This window comes from Spodoptera frugiperda, chromosome 2 (assembly GCF_023101765.2).
Source record: "Spodoptera frugiperda isolate SF20-4 chromosome 2, AGI-APGP_CSIRO_Sfru_2.0, whole genome shotgun sequence".
Classification (NCBI taxonomy): Eukaryota; Metazoa; Arthropoda; class Insecta; order Lepidoptera; family Noctuidae; genus Spodoptera; species Spodoptera frugiperda.
Window position 1 is genome coordinate 1,669,080 of NC_064213.1, and position 19,929 is coordinate 1,689,008.

General features: G+C 33.9%; 1 long non-coding RNA gene across 1 annotated transcript in view; it reads left to right on the forward strand.

Moving 5' to 3' along the window:
* Positions 1-1,326: 1,326 nt before the first annotated feature.
* LOC126912387 (uncharacterized) overlaps positions 1,327-19,929 on the forward strand; it is a 39,316-nt gene continuing 20,713 nt past the window's right edge. The window contains exons 1-2 of the long non-coding RNA XR_007707077.1: positions 1,327-1,460; positions 6,512-6,586. This is a non-coding gene — a long non-coding RNA (uncharacterized LOC126912387). The remainder of the gene's footprint in view (positions 1,461-6,511; positions 6,587-19,929) is intronic.

Here is a 19,929-nt window from a genome sequence, read left to right on the forward strand (position 1 = left end):
GATACAACCCTTTGAAACTGCACTCCTTCCGATATAATATATCATGTTTTAAAACTTTTACAGGTATTGTATGGTACACCGAAGAAAGTGACCGAGATCCAAGAAAGAAAGAACGAAAAAACATTTATTTGGTTACACCATCAGGCACAAACAACACGTGAAATAAAATAAGAAAAAGAAAAATAAAAATAAATGTAGATGTACACAAAAATTAAAAGAAAAACAAAAAAAAAATGTTTTGTATAATAATACTAAACTAACAATGTTGCATTTTCAGGCTTAATTTTCAAAGTAGTGTGGATTTTTTGCTGTGTGTTTAACAATTTCTGGTGATTTTACTTAATTTACGAAAGCAAAATCAAACCAGTTAAATATCCTCTCACCATCTGTTGTAAATCCCATGACATTGGAATACCTATTCTAAATTGTCCAAACATTTTGGCCAGGAAAACTAAACGTGAAAATTTTGTGAATAGTAAAATCGATCGCTTTTCACATCTGTGCCAATACCCGTGCACTCAATTGTAATGTATTTACGAAATATGACTGCCAATACGGATGTATTACTTAAGATTATTTTTAAATACTGTCACCTACATTTATTTTGGATTGGCATTGAAAAATGGATGATTTAATGACTGAACGATGGATGGATGACCGTACGAAGGTCATAGATAAGAGTGTTTGTGAATTTGTGCTGTAATATTTGCTATTGATTTAAAAGTACAGTCACACGCCAAATGATCTTCCTTTTTTTGAGGGAGGAAAATCATCCAATGACTTCTTCCGCCTTGTGCGAGGCGAGAGGGAGTGTCAGACTCTTACTGACTAAAAACCACCCTGTTCCTTCTCCTGCTTTTCGAGCCGGAGCCCCGGTAAACCCACTAGGTAGTCCACAGCTCCGAAAGTGTGACCAAGTAATACATAGTATTATGCTGGCTTAGATCGTATCGTCGCGCGTTTTATTCCAGAAGGGGTAGGCAGAGGTGCACATTACGGTGAAAGTTGGTTTAAATACAGGTAATTAAAATATTTTTACTCAATCCTTCATTCAGTATCGTAATCAGTTCACGAAAAATATTTTGTTTGTGAAAATGAAATAGAAAAAGTAAGAAAATCATGATATTGACTTTTTTTATCTAAAGAAAATATTCATTAGAGTATTTGATACTTTTTTTGTTGAAATCCTAATAGAAAAAGTAGTGTTATTATTAAATTATCATGATATTATAATAAAGTGCAATTCTGACCTATTTCCAATGACATAATATCACAAGAGTCAAGTTCTAAAAGAAACTAGACGTACTGACACCAAACATTAAAAAAAATCCACAATGTCGTCCCGATATGTACTCCCGCACTCCACGCGAATGAGTGGTCTATCTTTTTTTAGAATTTAGCGAACGAGACGCGATGGGCTGAATAGAAGCAGTATCTTTGCGTTAGGCGCGCGCACTACAGTAAGTTCCAATTAAAAAGTTTGCATTATAAAAAAAAATGTGCAATGACAGATTAACGAAAATTTTTCCCGCCATTCGATCTGTCAAATTAACAAATCGATTTTAATGTGAAAATTAGTTGGCGTGTAATTTATTTTGTGGTTTTTAGTTAATGAATTAGTGGCCATTAATGTTAATATTAAGTGCTAGTGACAGAGTGACGATTGGTGACAATTTTAACGTGTGACAAGATTTTTTTTTTTCATTGTTACTGTGTGTGAAATTGGAGAGTGCCCAGGCGCGACATATCTATTTTAAGATTGTTCTTTCTAACATTTTATTTAGCTACATTTAACTAACACTTCTACTAACTATTTCTATTCGATGTAAAAAATCATACTTTTATTTAGTGTATATCATATTATATAGAGTTGTAAAATCTTTAATTTGCACCTGTAATAAGTAGGATTGAAGTACGCTTTGCAAGTTTACTAACTGTAGGACATAGAAACTTTTTATTTCTGTAGCCTAAAAAATAGGTATCCAAATTGTTTTTTTCTAATTATGAGCTAACTATTGATTTAATTTTAGTAGTTAGTAGGTAATTTCGTAGTGAAAGATAAAACTGCTAAAACTAGGGTAGATATAGGATTGCATAATTACAAAGTGTTCGATGTCTATTTAATTTTATTGTGTAGATAACTTTAAGTTATTTTACCTTGAACTTTGAAAGTCAACCAGACACAAGAAGCAACCCACAATTTAGTATTAGGTGACATTTGCGTTAAAACTCATTTCCTGATTTCAGCTGGTATATTATACCGAACTTAGGTATGAAATTACAAGCTAAAATTGGAACTAGATGATTTAGAGCAATAGGAGCAATCTGAAAAGAAATGTTGTAACAAACACAAATACCAAAGTTTATTTTAAGATTTTTAACACTTTCAGTGAAGCTCGTAAGAATCTGTCTAGGTTACCTAAGCATTTTACAAATCAGTCGGACTCTAAAATCTAGGATCAAATCCGCCCTAGTCAACTAGATCAAGACAGATGTTTTCCAAAAGTTAGGTCGTGACGTCATGGAAAGAATGTAATGTTAGTAGGTCAAGGAGTTTAGACAATGAGTTCATGATTCAACACAACTGTTGACGGTCTTGTTTATGTGTAGAATACTTGAAATATTTTGCGGTGAAGAGAGTGTTTATAGTTAGAACAGTGTTCAGACTAGAGATAGATCAGCTGCTGAATGCTGCTTTGTTTTGGCTTAAAATTTAAAATTTATTTAGGTATATTAAATAGGGTGTTTGGTTAGGTATTTTATTATTTAAACCCAAATTTTAATTTGGTAAAACTTAATTATGGTATGGACAGTTTTAACTAGCTAATACACGTCAATTTTTATTAATAGAAAACTAGGTACATAGGTATTCAAATGACCACTCCTCTTTAATACAAAATTCATCGCATTTATGTAGATCGCATCGTACTTCATCGCATTAAACATACCTCATACAATTTCTATATAAATACTAAGAACACTAAAATAGCAGTTACATTACTAAAACAATAACTACAATTAATAACGGTTGTTCCTAAACACTTAAACTAGAAATAGCTTCAAATATCGTCGCAAATTGCCATTTCTTCAGATGACAGCATTTCAAGCTATAAAACCATTATAAATTGACCTCTAATCGCAGAGAAAGCCAACATAATCCTAGTCCAATTTAAAATAGAAATTTATAGTCAGATGCGCTGTCGCGTGTACGCACGTAAACTCTAGACTTGGCCAAAATTTATGAAGCTATTTGTTGTATGTGAATGCTGTAAAAGATGCGGTTTGAATGTTCGTATTTTTCGTGGTTAAATAGACACATTTTATAGTACTAAAGATTAGGAAGCATTCAAGATTTTATAGTATTAGTGATTGCTTTTTGAGTGTTGCCAGATGTAGAATGGTTTTAATGATGCGACATGAACGACCTACTAAAGTTATTCTAAACTTATATAGTTTAACAATGGTAACAATGATTGTGCACTTCGAAAACTAGATATGTTTTATGGTATAAGCCGGTAAACGAGCAGACGGATCACCTGACAGTAAGCAATCGCCAATGCCCATGGAAGCCCAAAACACCAGAGGCGTTATAAATGCGTCGACGGTCTTTTAGGTGCTGGGAAATTAGGGATTTTGATTATAATATTGTAATAACGTTTTTTCTATCTATATTATATCGATTAACGATCATTCATCATAATCATCATTAATTCAACACCGTAAAAACTTTTTAAAAATCTTTCCTCATTTTCTATCTCAGTCAAACTTCTATTAAGGACAAAAATATTTTTTCAAAATGTTCCAAAAATTAACTCGTTAACTAAAATCAGATATAACCGACTTACCTATCATTTAAACACCTCTTTGACGCTGCAGACACCTGGTTGATGGGTGCCTGACAAGCCATTACTGAAGATTGCCCCTTTAATGTCAGCTGAGGTTTATAACAGCCAGACTCTATAAATTATAACTGTTTTTAAGATTTTTTTGTTTGTTAAAGAAGTCTGGTTGTGAGATGATGATTATGTGATATTTTATTCTTATTATTAGTGATTTGATTACATAAATTATCATATTTATATGGCGTAGGGACTATCATCTATCAAACATCATATTATATCAACTGCTGACCAAAGGCCTTTTCTCACATAGAAGGATTTAGGGTTTTAGGTCAGGTATTTATTACGGCCTAAAATCTTCACCCAAGTCTGAAAAATACAATTCTGAAAACCACATCAAAATTCGTTCAGCAAAACGCGAGATAGCAAACAAACATACATAACAAACATATCAACTGAGAACTCCTCTTTTTTGGAGTCGGTTAAAAAGTCAGGCATATTAATATAGTCAAGAAAACTTTAAGAAACATGACTAGTACTTATAACATACCGCTTAACGGCTAATGGCCCGTAACAACTTCCCAAGTTCAAAGTCACCTAAGCTGAGCAAGTGAGCATTAAGTAATTCTCGTTAATCTATGTAAGCCGACGTCGCTTACCTATTAGTTACTGTACATAAATTAATTTACGAAACTTTGACTCAACAAAAGCGGAGATTAATTGTGTTATTAACATAAAGGGAACGTTTACACGTTGTTGTTAGAAGGACAGAAGGTCCACTAAACTCTAACATACACCGTACACTTAAAAAAATACTAAAATATACTAAGTAACACACTCATAGTTTTAATATACTGGACGGTTGTCGCGGTGGCTGAGCAACTGACTACCGTGCAATGTAACGGGTTTGATTTCCGTCACGGAGCAATACTGCGTAATCCACAAACTGTTGTCTCGGATCTGGGTGTGATGTGTGATGATGATGAAGTAATTCCCATGCGAGAATCGAACTTGTGACACGTTGCACGACAGCCAGTTGCATAGCCATCGCGCCAAACGTGCAGTCAATTATTTAAGAGTAATTATTAAAAAATGTTGTGAATGGTACTTCGTCGCCTTACATTGCTCAATGTTTACATATGTTCAGTTAAAATTTCAAGCATTTTCCTGATTGGAAATTAATATTCGGGCAATTTGCGAAGAAACGTAAAGTCGAGTGAAAGTTTTTAATTAAAGTTTTTGCAAATTCATTGACTTGTTCGTTTGATATCGTTCTTTGTATTTGGCAGGTTTGTTTTAGAAAAGTAATATTTTAATGTTTGTTTTCATGTTAAATCATACTGAAAAAAATAATTAAGTAATTTTGATCTAGTCTAACAAGCGTTAAAATTCAAAAGTGCAACCTTTTGACTTTTAACGCTTGTTAATCAAATATTTGCATTTTTTTATTTTATCTTCGACCTTAATTTGCTTGTAAATTCAAGCTTTAGAAGAAAAAGGACCAAACATATTGACGGTGATAGCAATAAATAAAATTATTATGTTTTTTGGCTTACTCACGTAATTATTTGACGAGAAACTCGACTGTTTCCAAGCCATACTATAGAGGTTCATATTTATGAGCAACATTCCACGCCACACGACCTAGCGACAGTCGCCGCGTCGTGTTCCTCGTCAAATAATTACGCGAGTAAGCCGAAAAACATAATAATTAATTTAAGATGTCTCACGAAAGTTATAATATAACCAGGAATAAGATTGATTTTATGTTTAGTCAGACACATTTTAAATATAATGAATTTGAATATCTTCAATTGTTGTATACTCGTATTTTATCAATTCACACAAAAGAAAGTTCGATCTATCATTAGTAACTCTGTCTATTTCTACAGGGAATTAAAGGCGTGATCGGCTGTACATATTATGCATACATAAGTCATTATGTTAATCATTTGTATATGGTAGTTAAGTGTTAATTTATGTACGCCATTAAGTGTTAGTCCTTGGAGAATAACATGCGTTTATTGTGGTACTATATCAATGGACTTGATTAATTGAAATCATATACATATGTATGTTTACATGTATAAATGTTTTGTGTAATGGTTTATCGTTGAAGGTTATTATTGCATGTTGTATTTTTGACAAAAGTTCGTTCGGTTTTAATCGTAGTTAATCATCATCATATCAACTACGAGACGTTCATTGCTGAACATAGGCCTTCCCAACCGTGGTGTATTGTTTATGAAAATTACAATCTTAACAATATTTAAAGATAGGTATTTTTACTTACCTAAGTAATTGAATATATAGTGTCATGGCTGATCGCTTACCAACAGGTGACCAGTCTGCTCATTTATGGAATAGGATTCCATAAAAAGTAAAATTATAACATTTTATTTAAAAAATATCTATCACTATCTATCATTATCTATCACTTTATACAACTTAATAACACTGCTGCATTTTATACTATTCATAATATTCTCAACTAGCCTGGTACACTCTTCAATGTAAAGTTACTATTAAATTATTGGTAATTTAATTACCACAATCAATACATTTGACTGACAATTTTCGAGAACAAAATGAAAAGAAAATCACTGTAGAGATCAAAGACTACAAACAAAATGCTACCGAATTTTCTTAGTTAAAATTGTTTTTTTTTTCAGGTGCGCGGCCATAGTGAAGCAAAATAGCTGTAGACGTGAGAATAGACAACATGTTACTACTTTTTTGGTTGAGAGGTAAGACAAATTGTTTTTTTTTTGCGATTAGTACGTTTTGTTAATTTATTTTTCTCTGTAAACTATGTAGAATTAAAGCGTAAGCGTCAAAATAAACGTAAAGTAACATCTATTGATTGGTTCTTAGTAGTATTTTCCTAATTTATAACATACACTAAACATTCGGCGCTTTAAATAATTATCTTGAACTAGTGAACTCGGCAAACATCCACCTTTAAACCTTTCCTGGACTTCCACAAATAATTCAAGACCAAAATTAGCTAAATCGGTCCAGCCGATCCCGAATTTTAGTGAGACTAACGAAGAGCAATTGGTTTTTATGTATAGAGATATCTTTATGACTCATAAATTCTAAATATATTTTGATGACTTTAAAAGCAACTTTATTTGGCATCTGTTAGCCCAAGTTGCATTATGTCACTCTCATTCTATGAAGCGTGCAAAACATCCGACATGGGCCGCCAAAACTATGCAATATAATACAGTATCGGAAAAGATGACGTGATGACATGTCAAGTGAAATCAACTTAAGAAACTGGGTATCAATTAAAAAGAATGGTTCTTGTAATAATCTCTTGTTGTCAATCTTAAGCTACAAATCTATATATTAATACGTGATGCAAATACCTTTCGACCCCTTTTTACGAAAATTGCGCCGACGTATGAGCATAAAATTTGGTACACTTATAGTTTATGTGTAGGAGAAGTACAGAACGCTAATATTTTTCAAAAATAATGCTTATGAAGTACATTAAATCAATAAATAAAACATTACACACACTACCATAGCATAGTATCTGATCACGCATAGTATGTGATCGTATTTGACAAAACGTCAAAATTGACAGATTGCGATGATACTCTCACGTCTCATATGAATAGAGTTTTCCTGTTTACGATGCGCCGGAATATATTAATTTGAATTTTACAAAACTAATAGCAATTCGTTAAATAAAAATTATCCTTGAACGTATGTTAAGTGGTATTGTAAATTAAATCGTATATGGTCGAATTTCGACCACTAGGCGACCACTAGTACTACAAATTATACAAATGCGGAAGCAAATTTAGAGTAGAAAACCCCAGAGCAGACAATATTTTTTCAAAGATTTTATTATGTTTAAGAATTTTCATAAAGCTTTTTTCATTTTCATATACAGGGTGTCCCTGAAGTCGACGTCCAACAGACACCAGATGATCGGCAAGGTTCCAAATGTTATCAGAAAAATATAAAAAAAATTCTAAGTCCTACAGTTTTTAAATTACAGTGACTTATGTGTTATCCACGAAAAAGTACACCCTGTGCCAGTCTTTTGACTCTTGTTGCTACAAATCTTTATTTTTTCGTCTGCAGTCTTCCTTACATTATCCTGAATAGTGCTCCAGTAATATGGAATCATAAATTCTTAGCCAACTGCTTTAGATTGGAAAACATTGTTAGTTTTAGAGGAACCAAATACTCTGAATAAAATTTTCACCTTACTTTAAGTGACTGTACTGAATAAATTATGTATGGCGCTAGTAGTGGCAAATTTCACCAAAGTTGGCGCATTTAATGAGGATTATAAAATGGTATAGCACTTTGCAAATTATTTCTTAAATTCGACACAAAAAAGATTTTTCTACGAAACTCCGTTTCGATGAATTTATTTGAATTTACTAAAAATTCTTCTAGTGTACTCAAATCACACGTTACAACCTCGTATGCACTAGACAACACTTTGCACGCAATTTTTTATCGAAAATCAGCGAGGATATCTTGTCAAACAACATTGTCTGTTTACCCGTGATTTTGCTTGCAACATTCGTCGGCAATATTATCGCTAGACGAACTGGTGTTGTGCATATCGAGCCATCGTACTCGGGCTTCGGCATTTTAGCTGAGAACTGGCCTTTTTGCGCCGTGTTGATAATTTATTTTTTAAATTATTTTTTGCTTTACCTGCAATTCCTTGTAACGGTGCAAATAACTCTTTCTCGACAAACTAAAGAATATTTGATACTTCATCCCGCATTTGATCACAAGGCATGAACACGTAACTTAATCGGAGGATTCACCCATTTTTTTTTTTTTTTTGATGCGGATATGACGAATAATTGTGCGTAAGGGCTCATGTACACCATACCACTACCGCGTCGATATGCTGTATACATGACGCTGCCGCGTCCGTTCCTTTTGATTTTACTACACATTTGATAATGTGTTTGATGCACTATGAACATCATATTGCAATCATTCAATATTATTTAGTGAAACATGATACACAACATCAGTTCCTCTAGTAAGTCTAGTAATATTGCCGACGAAAGCTGCAAGCGAAATCATGAGTAGACAGACAATGTTGTTTGACAAGAGATCCTCGCTGATTTGCAACATGATGATGGCAAATCGCTTGCAAAGTGTTGTGTAGTGCACACGAGGTTGTAATGTATGATTTGAGTACACTAGAAGAAATATTAGTAAAATCAAATAAATTCATCGAAACGGAGTTTCGTTGAAAAATCTTTTTTTGTGTCGAATTTAAGAAATAATTTGCAAAGTGCTATACCATTTTATAATCCTCATTAAATGCGCCAACTTTGGTGAAATTTGCCACTACTAGCGCCATACATAATTTATTCAGTACAGTCACTTAAAGTAAGGTGAAAATTTTATTCAGAGTATTTGGTTCCTCTAAAACTAACAATATTTTCCAATCTAAAGCAGTTGGCTAAGAATTTATGATTCCATATTACTGGAGCACTATTCAGGATAATGTAAGGAAGACTGCAGACGAAAAAAAAAGATTTGTATTAAAGATTTGTAGCAAAAAGAGTCAAAAGACTGGCACAGGGTGGCACACTTTTTCGTGGATAACACAAAAGTGGCCGTAATTTAAAAACTGTAGGACTTTGATTTTTTTTATATTTTTCTGATAACAGTTGGAACCCTGCTGATCATCTAGTGCCCGTTGGACGTCGATTTCAGGGACACCCTGTATACCTACCATATACTTGGCTTTTTTATGGACTAAGCCAGTAAACGAGCAGATAGATCACCTGATAGAAAGCAATCGCTGCCGTCCATGTAGTACATACACTTGAAACACCAGAGGCGTTACAAGTGCTTTTGGGGGTTAGGAATTTAAGGGTTGTTAGGGAATCGGGGATTGGGAAAATTGGAAATTGGTAACAGGGCCTTAGGTAATTTCACTCACACAACGAAACACAAAGCAAGCGTTGTTTCACGTTGGATTGCTGTGAAGCCGTGGTATCACTCCGGTCGAGCCGTCCGGGCCCATTCGTGCCGAAGCATGGCTCTCCCAGACATAGCTTACCCGGTCTATTTAAATCGTACTATTTTTTCTAAAAAATCTAATGCATAAAACCTAATCCCCATCAACCTTTGTACCAATCAGGTGTGCCAATGACTCAGCTCGTATCTAGTGCTGGCACTCGACACTTCCTAGCTTCACCTGTATTCTATTTCATCATATCAGTATATAAACGGACGGCTGAAACTATTCTTAGAAACAATACGTTATTTATGTCTATTGCTAGTCTATTGTATTAATAAGATCAATACGTAACAAAATAATGGAAGGCTATTGTGTGGCTTAATATCATAAGATGATTTTTGATTGAATGAATCTGTGAGACGTACGTTAAATCTTTAGTTAAACGTGTCTGTATTAAGGAGAATGTGACTTTTTATTAAAATTTGTAATATAATAGTAGTTAGTAGTAGTAATAGGTAAGTGCGATTAGTTTATTTGATACATCAAAACTGATAAATAAAATTGGAGGGTCTGATTGTAATATACTAGATATTACTGATTTTTGCTAAATACGTAAGAATATACGTGTTTGTTCCGGTTAATCTCTGAAATAGCTGGACTGATTTTGACGGGACTTTTATTGGCAGGTAGCTGATATACAAAGAAGTATCTCACTTTTCCATAATACATAATTAACGTGAGCAAAGCTGGGGCCCAACTTTAACAGAACCACAGATGGGGCCCAGTAGGGCTGATGCCTGATCCGGAGCTACAGACTAACTCTGAGTTTACCAGCTGCTCCGGCTCGAAAACCAGGCTTAGGAACGGGGTGGATTTTAATCAGTAAGAGTCTGACACTTCCTCTCGCCTCACGCAAGGTGGTAGAAGCCATTGGATGATATTCCCCTCTCAAAAAATAAAAAAGCGTATAGAAGCACTAGACCAACAAGACAATAGCTAAACAATCATCGCGAAATTATTTTATGCTTTTCATTTATTTATTCTTGGTTTCTTGCCAAAAGCAATTTACAATGGACAACGATTCCTAAGCCTGTTGATACATCGTAAAAATTACATTCGCACGATATATTTTGGAAGAATGTTAGCTATAAAACAAATTAGGATGGAAGTAAATATGTATGTAGCTAATGAGATTATTTGTTTTAGTAGTTAGCATAGATTTGAGTAGAATATATCATTTGTTTTGATTAGCTAATTTGTCATATCCAAGTAAATAAATGTCACAATATTAAGAATAATGAAGATACAGTTAAAATTAATTCTTCATTCTGTTTGCCGATTTAAAATAGACTTTATTGACTTTTCTTATTTTCACGTGAAACTGTTATTGTATTACAAATGCTATATGGGATAAACTATATTTTATGGAATCAATATTGTAACATTATTTAAAAATCATTGACAAACGATGAAGGAAAAACATCGTGAGAAAACCTGGCCAATAAATAACCTGAAAATATATTTTCTAATTATAAGTTTGAAATCGCCAACCCGCATTGAGCAAGCGTGGTGATTAATGCTTAAACCTTCTCCGTGTGAGAAGAGGCTTTGGTCTGATAGACTGTTGATGTGATTAGTGTTAAACAATGTACATATTTAAACCAACACACACAAATTATTAAACTAAACACTCGACACCTATGACCGGCTATTTAATGATACCAAAATAACATTCAAATTATATTATTTTTACAAACTGTGTTATCCGGACATGCCAATTTCGAGAACATTTAGACATTTAGCTCCATGTCAGTGGGCGTTAGAAGTATGCCGCGAACTATCTGAATGAAATAAACTAGATTAAATGGCGTATCGGATTAATGTTCAGGAAAGATGTGGGCCTGAAAAAATGTTACAGCGGAAATCGTCGAGGCTATTGCGACGAGATTGGTTTTTATCCGATTGTGTAGAAGAAGGTTGTGTGTTGAGTGTGTGTGTTAGTGTTTGTCTAGTTTCTATAGTATTTCTGAATAGTAGATAATATCATGAGATGAAGTTTTGTTGGTTCACAAAAGTAATCGTAGGTTTCTGTTTTTAGTCCTGATATTATAAGTTAGGCTTATTTTACTTCGCGTGGACATATCATTTGGAGATCGTATACAGTATATTTTAAGCACTGTACGATTGGCATATGGCAGCGTGAAGCGAGTTCAACTCTTTTTATGAGTCACAAATTGTTGTTTCGTATCTGGGTGTCAAGTGTAAACGCACCCACGACACAGCAGAAACTCTTAGTGCGGGTTACGTAAAAAAAGCATTTATAGTAATAAGAATAAGTTTATCGAAATTATTATTGATAAATTAAAATGAAAAACTCTCATACCCACCAAACAAATGTACGCCCCAAAAACAAAACAAATAATCACTACAGCACCTCAGCCACCTACCTATCTACGAACGAAAAAGTGAAAACGCAATATCCAGAGAGAAGCCAACTTGGTCGAATTAAGTGAAACGTATCGCGTATTAAGTTACCATCTGCCGCCTTTGAACATTTAACTTGCAACTTAGTTTTGCGCTAGGTAATTGTATTATTGCCTGTATGTAGGGCGACCAAGTTTAACTTGCTGGAAATTGGATAAAAACTCTTCTTGTAGCTTTTGTCTTACATCTAGAAGTTTTGTTAGTCAGAGCTGGAAGTAACTTGTATTACGTTGTTAGTTATGTCATCGAGACGACTTCTCCGTTTATTACGTTTGTTATACGTATTGGAAACTGGTAGAAGATGGGAATATATAGCTATGTTTGAAGAGAAAGTATAATTAGTCATAGTTAGAGTCATTTATTGTAATCATGTAGTTTACAATGTGTTACAAAATACATTGGTACATAATATATGACCCTTTTTTAGGGAAAACATCATCAAATGACTTTTCTTGCCTTGGGCGAGGCGAGGGGAGTGTCAAACTCTTACTGACTAAAAACCACCCCGTTCCTACTCCTGCTTTTTGAGCCGGAGCCCCGGTAAACCCGCTAGGTAGTCCGCAGTGACCCTGCTAGGGCACAGCAATATAGAAGTATTTTAAATGTCATACTAGGTCCATGGTCCATTTACCTATCCATCTAGTGCTATTACATAAACTTAATCCAGTATTTTGACAAAAAAACACTATTTTGAAAAATAAAAATAGTAGTACAGAAGTGACAACGTTGTTGTATGATAAACGATTGTATACTGTACCGAACCCATCGAAACAGAGTTCGGCGCGATTGGCGCTCGAAACAACCAACCAATCAAATCAGAGCTCATTACTTTAAACGTAGAGCAAACTCATACTAAGGGTACTGTACTGTTACATGTTTATTGCAATAATAACGTTACAATAATTTGCAGTCACCCTTCTCACAAGTGTGGGAAAGCAATAGTTTCCTTGTTGGCTCCAATTTCATAGAACATACAGTTCACTTCCTTGTAACAGGTACGTAACCAACATATATAGGTAGAAATTGTACGAGTACGGAAACTTTAGTTGATTAAAACAACAAGTTCACAAACTTTTTGGATAACCTTCGAAGGCTCAGGCTAAAGGGTTGACGAACGTTCTCTAGGTACATAATAGGGATGATGACGGGGTATGAAAATTAAAAATGTAATTAGTCCGTCAGTTAGGTAATGGAAAATATTTGAATCATATTTTTTTATTTTGTCATATTCAATAACAATACTTATATAAAATAAAATGAATCAAAGTTTACTAATGAAACATGATTACATTTCAATATAACATCCAATTATATAAACACTTGTGCGAAATTGTCTAATCGATTTTAATCATATTTTAAAGATTCAGAAAATGGTTTGAAAATACCAAATACTCCTCTATTTTTAATTTGTAACTTCACTACATAAATGAAATAATTTAGATAATATCTTTTAAATAATATAATCGGAGTTTTAAAGTAATAAGGTACCTGTATTTATCATTCGTACGGCCAAAACAAGGGCACAGATTTCATGGCCATTAAACAAATTAATTAAAACGTACTTAGGTGTTGGGTAGGTATGAGACTAAGGCTTTGTCTTCGAAATTACTTTAGAAAGGACCTAAAAGACTTAGCAAATTAGTTGCTATGCTCAAATTATTCTCTAATAAAGCTAGTTAATTAACAAATAACTTTTGTTTATGAAGTTTTAAAAATATTTGTTTTCAATTTCATCAATTTTAAATTGAGATTTATTTAAATAAATTACAGTTGAATAGATCTTGGTCAATTTGGTTAACATGTCTAAGCAAAGCTAATCTAATAACATTCAAAATCTAATAACATGCAACAACTCAATCTAATACAATTTTCATTGAGCAATTTCAGTTAACGCTTTTCTGCGTATTGCTCAGAGAAAAACAGTAGGAGCTATCACTAAGTCCGACCCTGTATGACTACTGTTAAAAGTAAGCTCTGCGGTGTTTCATGCCAGTTTTCAATGGGAATAATGAACTTCGCGATTCTCGGCACGGTCCACTGCAATTGACTTGGCATGGAAGCTGGCTAGTTGTTGATGCGGTATACTTGGTAGCAATTTGTGACCATAAATTTTTACGTTATTTTAGACTTAAGTTAAACCTATAATAAATGCACCGAGCGTCACTGATAGACAGATTGACGGACAATTAAATTTGACGTTTCAAAAGTGCCTAATTAAGGATTAATTGATATAAATGCGTTGACTTTGATTTTGAAACTTTAAAATGCTTCAAAATAATTTCAATTTGTTTCAGGTATGCTAATAGTATAAGAAATGAATTTACGGCCAAATGACTTGAAACTATTGCCACAAACTTTATTTTATCACAGTTTTGTAAAATTCGGAAAAAATAATAATATTACTATGAACAAATCACTAATTAGACTTAGGACTTCTTGAACAGCAATGTCATTTACAACCATTTTAAAATTATAGCCTTGCACCTTAATAAACAAATCCAAATTAAAACCAAACACCACAATCACAGCCATATCCTCAATTTCCAAAGTCTTGGACGGCTTTCTTACAAAATTGCATTATCCAGTTAAAGGCGAACGTTGTTACATTATATTCACGAACAAAACTGAGACGGCTGTGAACAAACTTGGTTAGTCGCGATGATTCAATACAATTACCAAAACTCCCCCCTTTTCCTCACTGACTGACAGTCGGGTGAAAAACAAGATGGCGATCTGTCAAAAAGAATGAAAATGAATAGCGAGTGTTATTTTTTTCGTTTTGAATTAAATGTTGCATATTTTGGGATGTTTGTTTAGTTTTAAGGTGCTTTTCTACTAGAAATGTGCAATCCTACGTTGGTGTGGAAGTCCAAGTGATATTCATTGGTTAGCACTGGTAGAAACGGACTCAGCTATGTTTTTATATGGAAAGATGTATTGTGTGTTATGGATGCGTGCTATGGATGTGTGTTATGGCTTCCGTTCTATCGACACATTGCATATTCGAGCGCATCTTCCTCGCACAGCTACATAGCTTACTCTGAGTGCAAACAGTGACAAAGACGTACAGGGTTGTTTTTAGTCAATAAGAGTCTGACACTCTCTCTCGCTCACATAAGGTGGAAAACATTAGATGATTTTTCCCTCTTATTAAAAAACTACAAAACTGTTCTCTTCTATAAGATACTATAATAATGTATAATATAATATCAATCGCAAATAAACACCAACTCCTTCCTGTTTCCCTTACGCTTTAACCCAATTTTTCCTACAACCTCTTAAAAGTCCTGCAAATGACATTGCCGACCGTTCTCGCCCTTGACACTTAAACAACTTCTGAAGAACCGAAATAAACAGGAAAACCCGTCGAATAACATTAAAAACCATATCGTTTCGATCTCGATTCGATCTCAAAACGATAAACTTGGAGCACAATACTTCTACAAAGCTTTACGATCTTTTTTATTGGGGACGCACTTAAAACTTATATACGATACCGTATGATGGCTGTCCATTATTTTATTTTTCCCTTTTGTTGTACAGAAATACACTTTGTTGCGTTTTAAGTAAGGTACTTTTCTAATGGACGTTGAGTATTTGAAGATTAAAGTATCCCTTTTTTGGTAAGGGTTGAGAGGAGGTTTATTTTTGGTAGCTTGGTTATTTGGTATAATGATATACCTGTAATGTAATTAAATTCATTAAATCATTGATTAAATTATTCGGCACAACACAAACCTACTCTTTTAGTAAATTCTCTTCTTAATATATATTTTTAAACGTGGTGTAACCCACACTAGTACTTTTACAAACATAAAAATTCACATACAAATGACACAAAGAATTGCACCTCGTGGAAATCAAACCCGCTGCACATTACGCGACAGCTGGTTGTCCAGCCATCGCGCCTACTGTGCAGTCGAATAATTCGTTTGAAATGAACTTATAACAGAATAGGATAGCAATAACGCAAGATAATATGACGCTAATTATTAAAAAAAAAACTCCCAACCTCAAAACATACTATTTAGTACAACCCAGGTCAATGAACGACTCAAAAAGAACCCAAGTTTCCTCCAATACTTCTTTCTAAGCAAAACCATGAAAAAGCAATATCCACAAGGTCATTGGCAACTAACAAAAAAATCCGTCACATGAAATTTCTTTCAAAATCATTTCAGGGCGGATCCTTACTTTCAAGGATAAAAAAGTGTGTAGAAAAATCCGTGTTTTGTTACTGAGTTGAGTTCAAAGCGATAAACTTCCAGTCACGCGGAAGTGACGAGCACCTTGCTCGTTAAAGGCTCCTAGTACCGGCGGAGTGTGCGTTAATCTGTCGGGGACACTTTTGTACTATTTAGTTTTGTGATGGGATTTTTTGAAAAAAAATGTGCAAGAAAATGAGTTCTGAAATCGAAAAACATAAATTGTAGGTAGGCTCACCTATATTACACGGAATACATAACACAACTGGTGAATAGTGAGTGTTATGTATTCTACATTATACATATATTTTTTGTACAATAAAGAAATTATTCAGAAACCGTTCGAGGTTAAAAATTATGGTGTTAATGGACCTCCAGCAACTTCACTTACACATCGCAAGCGTTATTTCACGTCGGTTTTCTGTTATATCGTGGTATCACTTTGGTCGAGCCAGCCCATTCGTGCCGAAAAATGGTTCTGCCACATTTAAATCACTCAAATGTAAATGAAATAAAATATCTAGATCTTTTTTCAAATAAAAATACTACACGTTTTATAGTAAAACAATTTCTTTTGCAACACAGAAGTTCTTATATAAAATTCCAGAGGCTCGAAAAAGAAAGAAACACACAGAGGTGTTGCCAGCACAATGCACATGGTGTCACAAAGTAGGGCAATTAGCGCAGTCATGCGATGACCGCCGACGACAACGGACGTCCGTACCCGCGCCTCTCAAGTGTTCGCTACATACGTAGGTGTTTATTGTATAGATCTCAGTTTTATATTGTTTTTTAAGCTTTACTGTACCTATATGTATAAATATCATAATAAAATTGCCTTGCTTCAAATATATTATACAATTTATACAATTTTCCACAATAATGTATTTTTTATAAGAAGTTGTTTTCTAGCTATATATTAACTTTTAAAAACTGAAAAAAAAAAACAAGAGTAAACAGACTGACTGATTGAGCTTCTGGAATTTTATATAAGGCATCTGTGTTGCAAAAGAAATTGTTTTACTATAAAATGTAAAGTATTTTCATTAGAAAAAATTCAAATATGTCACAGTACTTAATTGGGCAAATATTGTGTAAATCCCAAAAGAAAAGCATATTTTCTCTCCAACCATAAAATTTCCATTCGCCCACAACATAAACTAAATATTACACAAAGAATCATATTATTTATCAGTCATCTCATCCACCAATTTCACAGCCATAACAAACTATATATTCTTGATTGCGAAGACAGTAATAATAATATTACGACATACAATATTATTGATAGGAGAGCGTTCTACTCTTATCTCGAATAGTATAAACTTCGTAGAATGAGCGTGTATCGTATATTGTCAATCAAGTCGATAGTACATCGCGATTGACGTTTAGTAAACGTTTATTTCGTTGATTGTACTTGTAAGGAGAACGGTGTTACAGAATTAATACATAATGTAAAAGAAGTATTATTTTTTATGAGACAAAATTTTTGTGCCTATGTACTAAATTTAATCCATGACAGAAAAAAAACGAAACACTCCTAAATTCCTAACCTCCAAAAAGCCGGCAAAGCACTTCTAATGCCTCTGGTGTTTCGAGTGTCCATGGGTAGTGACGATTGCTTACCACTAGGTGATCCATCTGCACGTTTACTGGCTTATACCGTAAACAAATAAGTGTGATTAATTTGCACCAAGAGCAATTCGTTTTTGACAAATTACTTTTCATGTCGTGAAAATATAAGTAGTGGTCTAATAGAAACACTATACTTCACATTACAATCGAAACAATATTAACCACAATAAAATAAAATACACAACCCCACTCTCCACAACAGTACTCATTCATCGAACAAATCAATATTCAATGAATGTCATGTCATACCCCTTTCATAATCAAAGGCAATTCTGTCAAACTATTGTCATTGTGCTGTTTATATGTGAACAGTGAACACCCGCGTACTAAGGACGTCACAATGTCTCGTATGTTAGTTTTTGTAGTGTGAATGGGACAATGGGTGTTAGTATGTTTGTTGATGTGATTCTGTAACGTTAGTATGAGTTTGCTTTACGTTTAAAGTAATCGAAACGAGAGTGTTTTGGCGTTTTGATTGGTTGGTTTATTTGAGCCGCCGGCTGTTGCGGTTGTTTGGTAGTAAGAATGGTTGAGTGTTTGAAAATGATTGATAAAAAATTTTTTTTTTTAGTATTTCATACCTCGTCATCATCGCTATTGTTGTATTATTACCATTTATAGATTTCTTATGATGTCATAATTTCATTGTTTGGCTATGGACAGCTTTGTGGATCAGTAAGACAGGAAAACTTCTTTATAGTAATTTCTCTTAATAGTCTTCTGTTAATCGAGTTTTTCATAGTATGTACTTACATACAATTTACTTTTCGCCAAATTTTACGAAATTCGTTTTTAACTTTTCCAGTTTTTGTGTACAAGTACCTACTTAAAAGCATTTCAGAAACCCATTTTCGTACGAAAGATTATTATTTAATTTTTTCCCCACATTCGTGGAACACAAAGGTTTTCATAGCTATCCGGTGTGCTGTGAAATTTCCCTCAGCAGGAAAAATAAAAATTCAAAATGGCCGCTTTGCTTATACTCTGTAGTGTTATTGCATATTACGTGTACTCTGGGCGCCATATTTGTATTATACTGCTTCTAAAATGTACAATGTGTTGGTGACGTGTTGATGTGTTTGTGTTTTCAATTGAAATATTTAATTTAGATTCCGTTCGATATTGGTTAATTTACAGTTAATCAATTGAGTAAATAAGCAAATAGAGTAAGAAGAATAACATTTTAAGACATGAAATAGCACTAGTGCTCGCATTGAACTAAAATCACATAATAAATTATATAAAAATGCAGTAATAGACAGGCGTCAGGTAAATCTTCTTGGTTTTTTTAAGATACGATATCTTGAGCCCTTAGATTTTCTCCTGTATCGTGGATGCGTAAACATACAATTGCCATACCGATGACGAGGATAGGTCGCATAAAGAGTTGCTCCGTGCAGAAATCGAACCCGCAGCACGTTGCACGGCAGCCAGTTGCTTAACCATCGCACCAACCGTGCAGCTAGTTTATTCAATGTAGGTCATACTCTTTTCTGAAAAATACGAGAACGAAAAAAAGTAATTCACTCAGTTCTCACCCCAAATAAACTGACAAAACAATATCTTAACCCTAAAAAGCTCATGAACTTCCAAGAAAATTTCCCACTACGTAAGAAGACGGGGTTAACCCCAAAATACTACGTATTCCACACTACATCCACATGAGTAGGAGACTCACCACTAACGTTAAATTGTGTGAATACAATAAAGTACAGAGGCTACATTTTGTCTCGTTGTGCGTTCTCATTGTCACCATTTCACATTTATTTTTTCTCACCAACTTAAACCCAATGGCCCATGA